Raw genomic sequence first — 12749 nt, forward strand, 5'->3', positions numbered from 1 at the left:
AATGTTAGTAAACAGAGATGTGATGTCCAGGCTTGCTAGCATATCCTCTTCAAAAATAGGGATGTTTTTTATTTTATCTATAAAATGTTTTGAGTTTTTAATATAAGTATCCGAGACGTGAATGTGTTGTTGTAAAATCTTGGCAAGATACTTGGATAGTTGGTAAGTGGGAGAATAGATTCCATCAACTCTTGGACGTAATGCTATACCTTCTTTGTGAATTTTCGGAAGGCCATACAATCTAGGAGTAAGTGGGTGCATAGATTTTAATTTTTTTATAATTTCAATAGGCCAGTTATTCATTCCACGTAATAATTCATTGGTGTCATTATGGTTTTTTGTGGTAGGATCTCTACTGAGAACTTCATATACAGACCTATCAGATAATAGATTTTTTTTTCTTTATAATCTGAAGTATTTAAAATAACTGTATTATTACCTTTGTCGGCTTTGAGTATGATGATATCTTTATTATTCCTTAATTTGAGCAGTGTTCTTTCCATTTGGTTAGAGTTTGTGTTAGGAGATCTTGACTGAGCTGAAAGGATTATGCTGCTTTTTAATCGCAAGTCATTAGCTGTTGGAGCTGGTAGTAATGAGAAGGCTTTTTCTAAGTTGCAGATGAACTCTATTTTAGGAATGACAGTGGGTTTTAAAGCAAAGTTGAATCCTTTTTTGAGGATAGAGATCTCTGGTTTACTTAAAACGTGTTTAGATAGGTTAATTATCACTTGGTTATCTGGTAGAGACGGTTTGCAGTTGTTATGATTATCATACAGTATATTGAATTTATCAATTTGTGTCTTTTTGCTGTGATTAAATGTTTTGGTAAAACTGTAGTTAATCATATTGTCTAATAGTTGCCATGTCTCAGCGTCAAGATTATTAGAGATATCTGTGAATAAATTATAGCACTGTGAGTCTATTTTGCTAAGCATGAATCTCGTATGGCGAATTCTTTCTCTAAGAAGAGCATACGAAGTTCGTTGGTAAATCAAGTTGGCTTGTCTAGTTTTATAATATTGTTTCAAACGAAGAAATTTTGGGATCACGCTATTGTCTCTACATCTTTTTAAAAAAAGTCAGATGGTTTAAATACCTATCTTTTTTGCCTTTTAAACCTTCAAGATTGCGTACCTTTCGTTTGGTGAACTCGTTGATCCTGTTCATAGGATCAGAGTGGCATTCAAACCAATCAACACTATTCGGAAATTTTTAAGATCACCGAAAGATCCTTACCCATTCTACAAGTACTCTGGAGTATATAATATTCCTTGCTCATGTGGTATTAGTTACTTAGGTCAGACATCTAGAAGCTTTGAAACGAGAAAGAAAGAACACATAGGATATGTCAGAAATAACAGACAAGACATTTCAGGCCTTTCATGCCACTTTGCCTCTACTAACCATCACATTGAGTGGGATAAGAGCCTTATGCCATACATAGAAGATAACTACCATTCAAGAACCTTTAAAGAAGCAGCTACAGTCATCCGTAAAACTGAAAACCTAAACAAGAATCAAGGTCTAATTTTAGCAGAAATTTTGAAAACTTTTATCAGATCATTAAACATCAAAGAAATGAACTTTCATAACAATTACATCATGAGCCATTACGAATAAATCACGTTAACGAGACACGCACATTGTCATGCACAATACCAATTTTTTGTATGATTTAGAACCATCGGTTATAACCTAGTCTGTAACCTTCATTTTAGCTTACTAGTTTGTATTCCCTGAGGATGCCAATAGAAACAGATTGGCGAAACATGTAGGAGGATAAAATAAAGCTACTTGATAAAGATTATATAAAAAAGTGTAATAGTCTTATCTCATTGACTATGTTATTGTTGATAGTGATGTTTTCTCCCTGGTGCAGGACACCACAGTGTACAGAGGATTTAAAATTGGAAGTGATCACTATTTAGTCTTGAGCAGGATAAAATTGAATTTCACATTGAAAAGAATAACATGTAAGAAAGTTTTAAAGCGAATAAAAGTTGAGCAGCTCTCAGATGTGAACTGTAGACTAAAATACACAAAGATTATTGAAGAAAAAATGAAAGAGTTTGAGAACAGGAATCAAACCTTGGAGATTCAGTGGCAAACTGTGAAGAAAACATTGATTGATTCTGCCAGAGAGGCAAGTGGTGAGGTTGTCTGTAAGGATAAAAAAATCAGAACTCCCTGTTGGACACATGAAGTTAAAGAGGCAGTGAAGGAAAAGAAGAAAGCATATCAAAAGTTCCTGTCAAATAAGTCACCTTGTGCTCTTAGAGAATATAAAGACAAATACAAGAATGCTAAACACTGTGTAAAACTATCTAAACAAAAGTCATGGGATGAGTTTGGCAAGAATATAGAAAATAAATATCAAGAAGGTGGTAAGATATTCTGGAGGTGGTTGAAGAAGCTTAAAAATGGAGGCAAGAGTGCTGTAAAACTAGTTAGAGATTATAAAGGTGACATGAAAACGGGAGAAAAAGATATCCTTGAAGTATGGAGTAATTACTTTGAAAATTTGCTAAATGAAACAAGCAGTGATGACAGCACAGTGATAAAAAAAACACTGACCAGGCATGCAGGCAGGAATACATATCCATACTTGAAGTAGAAAAAGCCATCAAAGGCTTGAAATGTGGAAAGGTCGGATATCATCTACTCCTCTGGATTAGATGATATTCGACCAGAAATGCTGAAGTATGGTGGTATAAGAGTCTTACAATGGCTGCACTGCATAGTCCAGAAAGCCTGGACAGAGGGACGAATTCCCGATGATTGGAGTAGAGCTCTAATAGTACCCATATATAAAGATGGAAATAAAACTGAATGTGAGAATTACAGAGGTATTTCCCTACTGAGTGTTCCTAGCAAGATCTATGCAAGTATACTTGAGAAATGGTTGAGAAGAATTGTGGAAGAAAAGCTTGGTGAAGAACAAGCTGGATTCAGGCCAAACACAGGCTGTCAGGATCAGATCTTCACTTTACGACAAATAATCGAGAATGCATGGGAATATAATAAAGATCTGTATTTAAGTTTTGTCGATTTGGAAAAAGCATATGACAAGCTGCCAAGAGAGATGCTATTCAATACGCTGCAGTTATATGGTGTCAATGGGGCATTATATCGAGCAATGCTTAGTCTTTATTTGAGTTGTAAGTCAGCAGTTAGAATTGAAGGAAGTACAGGAAGATGGTTTAATGTTAAATCTGGTGTGAGACAAGGATGTACATTATCCCCTCTGTTATTCATTATCTATATGGATCACATTATGGAGGAAAGTGGTATTAAACATGATATCAAAATTGGAGTTGTTAATGTCAGCTCTTTGCTTTATGCGGATGATGTTATACTTCTAAATAAATCTGCTACAAGTCTGCAAGATTCTCTGACTAAATTGAATAGCTGTTGTAATAGATATGGTATGAAGGTCAGCAATAAAAAGACAAAGACAATGAAAATAGACAGAATCATTGAAAATGTCAACTGTGTTGTGAATGGAGAACCTGTGGAACAAGTAAAACATTTCAGCTACTTAGGCACTATTTTTACTGAAGATGGTAAATTAAATATAGAAATAGACAACAGAATCAGCAAAGCTGGTATGGTGGGAAGTCAACTGAATAAATTCATATGGAATAAGAGAGAAATTAGTTGGAACACTAAATTAGCTGTATACAAGACAGTGTTCAAACCAGTTTTATCTTATGGATCTGAGAGCTGGGTCAGAAGTAAAACACTTGACCAAAGACTAGAGACTGCAGATATGAGAGTCCTGAGAAAGATTATGGGCGTGAACAGATGGCATCAATGGCAATATCATATTAAAAACAAGGCTATTTGGAAAGAACTTGACATTGTCAGCATCCAGGAATGCGTTAGCAGAGCTAATCTCAGGTGGTATGGTCACTTAAACAGAATGGGCGAGGACAGATTAGCAAAACAAGTGTTCTCTGCCAGGTTGGCAGCAAAACGACCCAGAGGAAGACCAAGATATAGGTGGATTGATACAGTACAAAGTGCCTTCGACGATAGAAATATAAGATTTGATAATGTTGTAGTCTTTACAAGTGACAGACTGATTTGGAGGAGAATTGTAGATAGGAAGTTATTAATGATATAATTTTTTCATGTAGTACTATCATATCCTGTACACCCCTTGAGGGTACATGTCAGGAATTTGATGATGATGATGATATGTACATTTTCAAATTTCCCCCCAAATATTCAAATTGCCCACGTTGAGAAACACTGCCATAGACCAATTAGCTCAGCGCTGAAATATACACATATGTGTTTGTGTATCATGGCCGGTGTGTGTGTGTCATGATATCAGTTGTTGGATGGGAATGGAAGTACTAGGGCTGTTGAGAGTGCATGGAAATTGTTTAAAAAATACTTAAATGATGCAATATCGGAATGTGTCTCTAGAGTTTGAAGAATAAATAGAGTAGGGGTAAAATGGATTTGTAATCTAATTAAGCAAAAGATTTGCAAGAGAAAAAGATGATGTGGAAGGAATACCATGTGCATAAAGATAATATCAGTTATGATAATAAGAAGCAGCAGGCCAGAAGAGTCACATGTGTTGTATGGAAAGCTAAGTCTCAGTATGAAAAGAAACTGGCTCTTCAAGTTAAAGACAACCCAAAATAATTCTATCATTATGCTTCAAGTAAAAGAAACAATCAGTATGAAAGAATAACTATTGAATGCAGATGGTATGAGGGTGACTGATGGATGCAGAAGAGATTGTTCAACTAATTATTGTTATTACGGGCGACTCCATGGAGTCCTTAGACTATCGAGGAAGGCCTTAAATATAATGTCCACACAACTATTCGGCATTCTCACAGTATCTATTATACCCTGCCTTGAACTCATTCACTGTCATAGCACAGACTCTGGCAGCTTATTCCACCCATTTACCACTCTAAAAGTAAAGAACCCGGCACTAACACCCTTGCTAACCACACTCTTGCCCAGCTTCCATAGATATCCCCTAGTTCTCCCACCACCATTCCTGATCTCAAAAATATCCTCTGAATTAATCCTATAGAAACCCTTCAGCAATTTGAATGTCTCAATCATATCTCCCCTCTTCCGTTAATCAACCAGTTTCTGCAACCCAGAAATCTTCAACCTGTTCTCATAAGCTTCATTCCATAGACCTGCTATCATCTTGGTCACTCACCTCTGGAACCTCTCCACCTCCTCCCCATCCAAAAGAAACCTAGGTGACCAAATCTGGGCACAGTAGTCGAGATGAGGTCTTATCAAGGCTTGGTACAGAGGAACAATAATTTGCTTGTCTTTGCTCGTCAAAGTATTTTTCAACAACCAAGTGATTTGATGAGCTGATTTAGCCATTTTTGCAATGTGCCCCCTGAACTTCATCTCTCTATCCACCAACACTCCCAAGTCCCTGGCCTCATCAATCTCCTGGAGTACAGTTCCACCAATGTGGTATACTGCTGCTAATTTTTTCACCCCAAAATGCATAACCTTACATTTTGTCACATTAACATTAGGGAACAAATGAACTGTTCCTCTTAGATCCTTCCCTATATCGTTTATGAACAATTTAAACAGCAGTGGTCCAAGAACAGAACCTTGCGGCACATCACTAGTCACAGGCCATCTTTTGGACTCTACTCTCTGATATCTCTCCATCAACCACCCACCTAACCATCTCACCAACTCTATATCCATTCGCATATGTTGTAGTTTATGGATTAGAATTCCATGTGGTATCCTGTCAACTGCCTTAGCCAGGTCCAGCAGTATAACTGTAAACCCATTGCCCTTATCCAGTTCAGCTGTCACTGTGTTATAAAACTTGAGCAAGTTACTGAGGCATGATCTACCCTTCACAAAGCCATGCTGTCCCCCGTACAGTATCTCATTATCATCAATCGATTCCTGTATTATTCCCTTGACTACTTTCTCCAAGACCTTGATAACGACTCCTGATATGCTGATCGGTCGGTAATTTGCAATAGTAGTCTTGGATCCTCCTTTATGCAGTGAAACTATTTTCCCCTCTTTCCACGCCTTTGGGACTAAACCAGACCCGAGACTCAGATTAAACAACATGGTCAAGGGCACTGATAATTCCTTAGCCGCTTCATGCAAGACCTGTGCCGGTATACCATCCAATCCAACAGATGTATTCACATTAAGGTTCTGTAATAGAACCATTCACCTCCACTTCATTCATCACAATTCCCATATAAACTAATGGTTCCTTCACTCTTTCAATGTCACCACCTGGATGATATACTCTTGCAAAGTGCTCACTCAGTAATTCCACTATATCGACTGATTCAGTGACCTCCTTACCATCGACATTCCTTAAAATCATTCTGCCATGTACAGTTTTTTTTTTGCCTGCAGCATATTGAAAGAACTGTTTGGGATTCTCTTTAGCTTGCATAGCTAGTTTCCATTCATAATTTGCTTTTCTTACCACACTCGTTACTCTTCTGGCCTGTGCTTTATGCCATTTGTGTGCCTGCAGGTCACCTTTCTCTTTAAATTCCCTCCACAGTTGCTTCTTTTTTTGCAGCTCAAGCTTAATGGTGTTATTCATCCATTTAACCCCTACTTGTTTTACAATTCGGACCCTATACAATCAACCATAACCTCCTGTAAATGCTCCTTGACCACTTCCTATGCTCTATCGACATCCAGCCCTTGCAGTTTTACGTCTATGGCACCGAACCAAGCAATCTTCTAAGCTTGTCATACTTGCCTGCACGGTATTCCACATATACCTTGTCGAAAATTCCACACCTTTAGCCACCTCCCAGGTCAATACCTTATGATCACTCTCACCAATAGGTGGCAACATGGTCATATTCGTTATAGTCAAATTCTCAGATGCTATTACCAGGTCAAGCACTCTCAAACCCCTAGTATTTTCAATTACATGCTGTCTCAGATAGTTATCCGTTAATAATAGAATAAAATCCAGTTCCTTCCTCACGTGTCCTCTCCTCCTTCCAATCAATGTTACCATAGTTGAAATCCCCCATAATAATTACCCTCTCTCCACTCATTTCATCAATTTGTTTATGCATACTATCCTCACCATCTATTCCATCACCTGGTCTACAGCACCCAACTGTATATTTTGTTCTGCTAGTCTCAATCTCACACCAAATAGCCTTAAATGAGCTCTTTTCACTACCCTGCAATACTACTTCAATTCTGCTTGGCTGCAGCTCATCAGCTATCATCAATAACATCCTCCCCCCCCCCATTTTATTCTCTCTGTACCGCTAACTATATCATCTTCCGTCAGCCATGTTTCATAATGCCAATAACCTGTGGCTAGGAAGAGCCAACCAAGGCCAAAAATTCTTCCTTCTTGTTCCTAATACTCCTGGCATTAGTATACATGAAATGCAGAGGTCCCTTTGTCCCACCCCTATCTTGATGTATTATTCTAACTATCCCATTCCAATTTCTTGTCCTTAATACTGGCTCGGGTACATTATATACATTCTTACACTCAACTGTCTCACTGATGTCTGCATATCCACCCCCACCCCCCTCCTTGGCAGTTCTAGTAATGAGTACCTATTTTGCTAAAAATTATCAACTTGATATATGCAACACTGAACTCACTGCTACCTCTTTACTGTATGAAAAAAGCTTGTGTATGAGGAGGAAGTACTAGTGCTGTTGTACAAACTGAAAAAGAATTATGCAATAGGAACTGATTGGATATCAGCACAGATACTAAAAGAGTCTTCTGCTGAGCTGGCTATTCCTTTGACCAGGATATATAATTTAAGTCTCAGAACGAGAAAGATTCCGCAAGGGTGGTGTAAAGACCGATGTATACAACTATCGACCAATCAGTATCTGAGGAGTATTTGTGATGATTATGGACAATTTGGCTAGGACTCGTATTCAGAAATGGGTTTGACAGAGAATCTCTACTTTGCAATAAACAGCATGGGTTTACTAATAGGAGGTCATGGTTTAGCAACTTGCTCACATTCTATAATAATGTTACCACTGAGTTAGACAAGGGAAATGGATACATCTTGATACTTTTTGGATTTTGCTAAGGCTTTTGACAGAATACAGCATGGCATACTGTTGCATAAATTGGATAATTGCATAAATGTGTTTGGGTTATAGAATATTAGCATGGATAAGAGGAAAAGAAATGGAAACAAGTTAAAGAGAAAATAAAGAAGATTGCAGAAGAAGAAATTGGATATGTAAGAGCTAAAAGAATAAAAAAAACCTTGGATAACTAATGACATGATTTCTCTAATGGAAGAAAGAAGAAAATGGAAAAATAAAGACACCCCAGAAGGGAAAATACAATATAGAACCCTGAATGACAGATTGAGAAGGGAAGTAGAGAAGATTGGCTTAAAAAACAATGTGAAGAAATGGAAAATTATGAGAGAGTGGGAAGGTATGATCTTTTATATGAAAAAGCAAGAAGCACGAATCACAAGAGAAATGGAATTCCAGCTAGAGGCATAGAAAATAAGAATGGAGAAATCATAACTGATGAAGATAAAATCCTAATGAGATGGAAGGAATACAATGAAGATCTATATGACAAGGAAAATAGACCAAATGAGTTGCTATTAGAAGATATAAAGAAGGTAAATGAAGATGATTTAGGCGACATTTTGAAGACAGAAGTAGAAATGGCCATTAAAAAACTAAAATGTGGAGAGGCAGAAGGAATAGATGAAATACCTGCAGAATTCCTGAAACAATTTCAGGAGAAAGGAATTGAAGAAATAACCAATATAATAAATTTAATTTATAACAAAGGAGAACTACCAAAAGATTTTATGACCTTAATATTTATACCTACACCAAAGAAAAGTAATGCAGTGAACTGCAAGAATTTTAGAACAATAAGCCTCATTTCCCATACATCAAAAATACTTGTGAGAATCTTAACAAGAAGAATTGCATCTCAAGTGGAAGAATTTCTTGGAGAAGATCAGTTTGGTTTCAGGAAGGGTAGGGGAACAAGAGATGCGATTGGACTGTTAAGAATAGTAAGTGAAAGAAGTCTAGAAGTGAATAAAGAAGTTAATATCTGTTATATATATTTTGAGAAAGCTTTTGACTATGTGAAATGGGATAAGATGGTGGAAGTAATGGAAAAGATTGGTATAGATTGGAAAGACAGAAGGCTAATTATCTCACTATATATGGGACAAACTGCCATGGTGAGAGACATATATGGTAAAACAGAACCAGGTATCATTGGACAAGGAGTAAGACAAGGCTGTTCTCTGTCACCAGTTTTGTTCAACATGTATTCCGAAGCAATGCTAAAAGAAGCACTGGAGAATTCTGAAGAAGGAATAAAGATTGGAGGTAGACAGATATTTGCAATAAGATACGCAGATGACAAGGCATTACTATCAAACACTGAAACAGGACTACAACATCTGTTGAACAGATTACTGGAATCCTGTATCAATTATGGAATGAAAATTAACATCAGAAAAACAAAGGCGATGAAAATAGCAAGGAAAGAGGCAAATATGGATATCAGAATAAATGGGGAAAAATTGAATCAAGGAAAGACATTTAAATATCTAGGAAGTGTTATTAGCAGTGATGGACGATGTAAAAGTGACATAAAAGCAAGAATAGCAATGGGAAGGATGCCTTTAATAGAAAATGGAATTTATTCAGAAGTAAAATGGATAGAAACCTAACGAAAAGACTAATAAAATATTATGTGTGGAGTGTTGCCCTCTATGCATCTGAAACTTGGACATTGAAGAAAGAAGAAATTAAGATTTTGGAAAGCTTTGAGATGTGGATTTGGAGAAGGATGGAAAAAATCAAATGGACAGATAAAATAACTAATGAAGAGGTCTTAAAAAGAGTAGAGGAAGAAAGAAGTCTGTTAAGGAGGTAAAAAGAAACAAGGGAAACTGGATCTCGCATATTCTGAGAGGGAATGGAATCATCAGAGATGCCATCGAAGGAAAAATAGACAGAAAAAGACCCAGAGGAAGAGTAAGGAAAACAATGCTAGATGACATGCTCAATGGAGACAGGTACACAACCTTGAAAGAGAAGGCTCAGTACAGAAGAGAGTGGAAGGAAAGTTTCTGCTACTAAAGGAATAACCTGCTCAATTGCAGAATACTAAAGAAGAAGAAGAGGATGGCTGACTGACAGATATCAAAAAGTCGTGGGGGTGTGAATCTGCAGGATTCACGGACTAATCCTCCACGATTAGTCCTTGTTATTCAATATGTACATTAATGATATTGGGAAGGGTTTGACATGCCACATACAGCTATTTGCTGATGATGCTAAGAATAATCAGGAGTGCTGCTGATATGCAGTAAGTAATGCAGAATGATTTGAATAGGCTGGAATTGTGGGCATGTTAAAATGGCATCTGTTCAGTGTTAATAAAAGTAAGGTCATGGTGCACTTTGGCGTGATTATGTAACATCTTACATGATACAATGTTGTATCATGTTCATTTTACTAGTTTTGCCTGAAGAAAATATATACAGAATTGTCGTTGTTTGTAAATTTACTAAAATCCCTTTGTATATAATAATTTTATAATGAAAGGAAGGGTCACTACCCAGACTAGTTTCGACCTTTATTGAGGTCTCTTCAGTGGGAGCCAAGCCCAGAGATTGAGATACCAGGCAGAAGCAATGGCAGGTCCTCTTTACATATAGGAGTTGCCAAATGGTGTGCCACCTTTTTATTAAATTACTCTAGATTTAGAGAAAGATGTTGAAAGTTTATTTTTCACTTGGTTAGACTATAATGAGTTTAGTTTAATCCTTTATCCAAGTGTGAGCAAACAAAGTTTGCGCCTGAAAATATCTTCAGGACTGGGATAAGGTAGTACAACACCGAGCAACTCGCAGCAAAGGTGGAGCAAGCTCTGGGCCTGGCTCCCGCTGAAGAGACCTCAATAAAGGTCGAAACTAGTCTGGGTAGTGGCCCTTCCTTTAATGCATAACATTATACATATCCGTAAGGAGATGTGTTTTGCATTATGGGAGATACTGAGAGAGGAGTGATGTTAGCTTGCTGTGAGTTGCCGGTGTTGTACTACCTTACCCCAGTCCTGAAGATATTTTCAGGCGCAAACTTTGTTTTCTCACACTTGAATTAAACTAAATTTATTATAGTCTAACCAAGTGAAAAATAAACTTTCAACTTCAATAACTTTAACATCATATAATCATGATACACACTGATCTGGTCAAATTAACTACTTTCTACACAATATCTCTCTGTCACATTACATATATTTGACTAATGCAAATTCTACACATATTCTTAGAAATATGGTTACTCACAAGTTTTTCCTTCACAAACAATCTTTCGTTGACCAAATGTCTTACAGAATTCTTCTTAACCTTTCTATTCTCTGTGTTGATCTCTTCCTTCCTAATGTCTTGTCACAAAGTCTCCGTGTAGGTGATCCTCGTTGCTGATAGCCGAAGTTTCTCTTCTATTCCCTCTGATCATGAACGATAAAATTCTTCAAACACGAACACATCTTGAGGATCCTGAATGCAGACACACAAAGCCTTCTCTTTGTCTGCTGACAAGAGTAAGCATTGAGAATCCTGTAATCATTTTGCTTACTGTTTGCCTTATATGTGTCTAGCTTCCTTTGTCTTCACTTTTGCACCTATCACGTTTACCTCTGGGCATGCTGACATCATCTTTGCATGCTTTTCAACTCCTTTGTGTTTGGTACTTACTGACCCTTTGATGTGATGACATCATCTTTCGTGACTCTTTGTAACTTTTTCTCTCGTGATAATCCTCTTTATTCTGCTGTTAATCTCACCGTAAACTTGCTGATTCATGTAAAAACACATTATGGAAACAAAGAAAATTCCATTTTGCTTAACACAACAACATATGGGGAATAATATCTCATTGAACATTTTACATATAAATTTTGTACATTTCCTGAATTAAAACTATTGTAAAACAACATAAGTTATGGAATCACTTATCACGAAAGATTTTACAATGTCACTTTTATCATCTAATTCCTTTATCCTTCCTCCATTTCCATGCTTTTTTTAATAGTCTCCAAACATCTCACAACCTTCCTGATATTTATCTTCTATATTATTGCCAGTTTTACCTTGCCTTTTGTTTAGATACTTTTACATGTGCTTTGTTTTCAAAAACTTTTCTCTATATGCTTTCATAACACCTTGTGACTCATTTTACTGGAACTTTTAATTCGAGTTTGCAGCTCTAAAAGCTGCTTGAGTTTTTTTGACATATTTTTTCTTTCAATAACGTATTCATTTTTATCTTGCTCGACACTAAACAGCATTCTTTCCCATCCCCTTTTTATCTAGTATCATGAACCAGTGTGACAATAAATTGCAACAGTAACATATTGGGATGAGATAATGAGACTTTTCTTATTTCTTGAGTCTTCTCTCCATGTATATTTGTGCAAATTTTATTTTGGATCATGGTGTTAATAATGACCAATTCGTGTCCTAAATAGGAATCCACCAGATACCTATTATTATTATTATTATTATTAACTTTGCTCTTTTCTGAAACATTTATATATGTTTTAGATCCATTTCCTTGTCTCCAACAAGAACCAACTTTTCGTTTTTATGCCATCTGACTTCTTTTACAAAAAATTCTTTTAGGCACAAATAAGTCTCGTTGTCCAATTCCCCATTTTGAAATTTGTCCCCACCACTTTACTTAAA

General features: G+C 36.6%; 1 protein-coding gene across 2 annotated transcripts in view; it reads left to right on the plus strand.

Moving 5' to 3' along the window:
- Usp32 (Ubiquitin specific protease 32) overlaps window positions 1-12749 on the plus strand; it is an 808142-nt gene that overhangs the window by 535349 nt on the left and 260044 nt on the right. The window lies entirely within an intron of this gene.

Source organism: Typopeltis vanoorti, chromosome 24 (assembly GCF_054136105.1).
Source record: "Typopeltis vanoorti isolate ZY-2024b chromosome 24, IOZ_Tvanoo_1.0, whole genome shotgun sequence".
Lineage (NCBI taxonomy): Eukaryota > Metazoa > Arthropoda > Arachnida > Uropygi > Thelyphonidae > Typopeltis > Typopeltis vanoorti.